At 41.2% G+C, this 4,120-nt stretch overlaps 1 pseudogene across 1 annotated transcript; it reads right to left on the reverse strand.

Annotated features, from left to right (window-relative positions):
* Positions 1-290: 290 nt before the first annotated feature.
* LOC104667944 lies at positions 291-3,905 on the reverse strand (annotated as a pseudogene). The gene has a single exon (XR_004056356.1). The product of XR_004056356.1 is annotated as a cold shock domain-containing protein E1 pseudogene (transcript).
* Positions 3,906-4,120: the final 215 nt, after the last annotated feature.

The following is a 4,120-nucleotide window of genomic DNA, read 5'->3' on the forward strand; positions in this document are numbered from 1 at the left end:
GACAAAGCCTTCAGTCCACTGGCCAGGGACCCCTGTATATGGCCAATTCAAGAAGAGGGCCAAGAAATCAGACCCATCCATTCCCGTGATATAAAGTTGAACAGAAGCTACACCAAGGGTCAAGTGTCTGTATTTTACAGGACACAGTAACCAGGCGGCTACTTATTAAAAAAACAAGATTCATTTCAGGCACAACTTTTTTATTTTTATTTTTTTGTTTTGTTTTTAAATCAGTAAAAGAAACCAGGTCCTAGAAGCTGCAGTGATCTAAGCAGCAGCAAGTTTGTGCATTCATTTTTTTGTTGTTGTTTTTGTTTAAATATGTTTAAATTATCACACTGCTGGCACTCCTCATTTGCATGAAATTCTGCACCGTACTTACTAATTGTAGTAAAGTTACCCCCCAACCCACGAAAAAAAACCTACTCTGTAAGATAATTTTCACTGAAATATAACCAAACTTCGTTAAGTGGATTGTGACAAGATTATAAATGATATGAAAAATAACATTTTAAAATTTGGCCATCAACTTTAAGAAATGGTTTGCCTATACAAATCTTTGTAATTTTTAAAAGATAATATATTCTACCCTCATATGGTCCTCAGAATTAAAGCATAATGAACAGGAAGAAAAAGAAAAAGAATGCAACTGAGTGCTAAGGCAGAACATCTTGCCAGAAGTAATTAATGAAGGTACAGTATATAATGAAAAGTGCAGAATTTCATAGGGCCAACAAGATAACAGTCTATATTTTTCACTTAACACAGGCGAAGTGGATTTTGCAATTACCAGTTGCGTTAAATGCACCAAATAAAGCTCCTAAAATTGATACTATAAGGCGCCACCTTAAGTTTTCCAGGCTGCAACTGTGCATTATTTTAAAATGGTTTTCTTAAATTTATTTATTTTTTTAAACATAACACGAGGAAGGTGTTAAAACTGGTGTAATAGCTCAATAGAATAAGTATTTCAGATTTCGGGAGGGATGAAGAAGGAGATATTCAGAACCCTTCACCAGATTCCCCCCAACTTGATCATAGTGGATTAATGATGTGCTTTGTGGATGTGGTTAGTCAATGACACCAGCTTGACGGATCTTTCTTTCTGCACCAAACCCCATTGAGTTATCTGGTCCCCTTGGCTGACGAAGAACCATTAGGCGAGGAGCACTAGCATCATCCAGAGTGATGTTCTTCAAGCGATTGACCAACCGATCAGGTCGAGGAGCTGCAACAGCCTTGGGGCCCTCACAGACTCGCCAAACATCACAGGCGCTGCACTTGCCAGTGCGCTGATTAAGAATCACTGAGAACTCCACCTCATCTCCTGCCTGTAGCTCAACGCCATCCTGAACTTCTTTCACATGGAAAAAGAGCTTCTTGCTATCTCCTACTTCATAGTTAATGAAGCCAAACTGATCTTTCACACATTCCACTGTGGCCCTACGCAGGGGTGTGATGTTGTAAGCCATAGTTTGTGCATTCTGGCCCAGGACACACAATTGGAACTTGACGCTCTCCCCTTTCTGCAGGCAATCCCCTTTGTTGGCCATCCCAACGATGCCAAATGGATAGACCTCACCTTTCATATCGCCCTCCTCCACAATCTCAATCATTCCTTGGTACTCAGTCTGTGTTGGATCAACACTCCTCAGGGGGCGAATTACTTTGCCAGAGTAAATGGTGGGATCAGCTTCCTCAGTAATGCCATTCACTGAGTGTGTTTTGTTCACTTTTTCTGCACTGACTTTGTTGCCTTTGCCTTTGGACAAGCTATACTCGACCATGTCCCCCAGTTCCAGGCTATCAACATCACCAGAGAACTCACTGTAATGGAAAAAGATTTCCTTATCATGATTGGCTGTTTCAATAAATCCAAAATTATCCTTCAGAGTTGCCACATAACCCAAGAGCCTCTTTGAGTTAGAATTACGACCTAAAAGTCGCACACAAGTTGCAACCTGCTGTCCAGGCCTCTGTTTGTCACTAATACTAAATTCAACCTTATCTCCTATTTGAGGAGAAGTAGATCCTTCCACATCCTTGGCTTGAAAAGCAATAGTCAGTTTCACCCCACAGTCATCATAAGCAATAATGCCATCCTCCGCCTCCTTCTCTTTGCCTTTATTTGGGCTAGTGGTTTTAGGATTGGAAAAAGTGGCTTCTTTTTCTACCGTGTCCAGAAAACGGTGATCTGAATGGGAATGAAATGAAACCGTGCCCTTGGGAAGTTTTTTAATCCTAATAGCATGATTTCTTTGAGCAGAGAGCATATCAGGAACCACAGTAAACTCTACTTCATCTGCAATATGGAGCTGGTTCCCATCCAGAATTTCACTGAAGTGGAAGAACATACGAATATCACGATCCACACACTTGATGAAACCAAAACCATCTCTCATGGCAGCAATCACACCCATTTCTCGGGCTTCATTAGTGAACTGAAATGTATTTCACAGAACCTCTATATTGGTTGCTCGTTCTAATTTGTCGAGTCGGTCTGTTGAAATATTAAACCTAACATGGTCACCTTCCAGCAGGGTCACCTTGGATTTCGTATCTTTGTCTCCAAAGGGCAGTTCTTTAGGGATCACGAAGTCAACTTTGATGCGTCCTGGCAATGGGTCATTCTGGTTTTTACTGGGTACTTTTGGGATAACTTTGGTTACAGTTCCTTCAAAATGTTCAATGCCGATATCTTCAAAAATGACTGTTCCTTGAGGCAATAGTCTGACATCTGTTGCAACTTCTTTACCATTTCTGTCCTTGATTGTGAATTCCACATCATCACCAGGCTGTAAGGTTTCTAAGTCACCCTTAAATTCACTATAGTGAAAGAGTATCTCTTTTACAACATCACCTCTTTCAATAAAGCCAAATGCCTCCTTCATGGCACAAACTACTCCCTGACAGCGGGCTTGTTTCTTTTTCAACAGCATAATGTTGCGAGCACTTACAGCACCAGTATGTTTATTGTTATCAATTACAAAGTTTATTTTATCTCCAGTTTCCAGCTGAACATTCCCTTCGACATCTTCAGGCGTGTAAGTCAGATAAAACACTTCCCCATTACGTTCGTAGCATACACTCACTGTTGGACTCTGACCCGGGGCAGCTGGAGATTTACTCTCTAAGTTGTGAGGAACAGCGCACACAACTTGTCCATTCATTCGTTCTTCAGGGAGGATTTCTTGTTTTATCTTCACCAGTTTAACAGCAATGGGTTTCCCAGTCCGCCGGTCCGATGATACTTCAAATTCAACATCATCTCCTACTTTTAAGTCTTGCAGGTTGCCATTATACTGTGAACAGTGGAAGAAAAGTCTAGCTTGACGTTCTGAACACTGAATAAATCCGTAAGAGGTTAACAGTTTTTCAATAACCCCAGTTTCACGCAGTGCTGCTGAAGTACCATTAGGGTACCCATTATGTCCATTGTTGTGGAGAAGGTTTGGATCAAAGCTCATCTCGCAGTGATAATCGAATATTGCACTTTCAGTAGTATTTGCTGATTCTTCTTTTCAGCACACGTTTCAAAGGATGAAAGTTGCTAGTATTAAAAAAAAGAGCAAGAGAAAATGATCTACCAAGCTAATAAAGAATACAACTGCTGCTGTACCGGGCAATCTCACAGTACAGCCCTGAAGAAAACAAAGACTACTAGCAGCGTTGGGAAGTGCTCTTTCAAAGCTGTTGAGTAGGCACAAACTTCTTGTTTCAGATCAAGTGTTGTGTCTTCAACTTAAGTGTGCTCTTCTTTGGTCTTGTTAGTTGTTACGAGGTTTGTTCCTTGCCTGATCTGAACTTGAAGCAGCAGTTTCAGGTGGTAAAGTCTGTTCTGTTACACTTCATACCCAACAGCTCAGCGCCCCCTCTCCAGTGCCGCCATAAGCAGCACGGCCCGGTACGTCCACAAGCATTCTTATACACCAGTAACAGACAAGCAGAGAGCCAAATCATGAATGAACTTCCATTCACAATTGCTTCAAAGAGAATAAAATACCTAGGAATCTAACTTACAAGGGATATGAAGGACCTCTTCAAGGAGAACTACAAACCACCGCTCAGTGAAATAAAAGAGGACACAAACAAATGGAAGAACGTACCATGCTCATGGATA

Source organism: Rhinopithecus roxellana, chromosome 3 (genome assembly GCF_007565055.1).
Source record: "Rhinopithecus roxellana isolate Shanxi Qingling chromosome 3, ASM756505v1, whole genome shotgun sequence".
NCBI classification, from domain to species: domain Eukaryota; kingdom Metazoa; phylum Chordata; class Mammalia; order Primates; family Cercopithecidae; genus Rhinopithecus; species Rhinopithecus roxellana.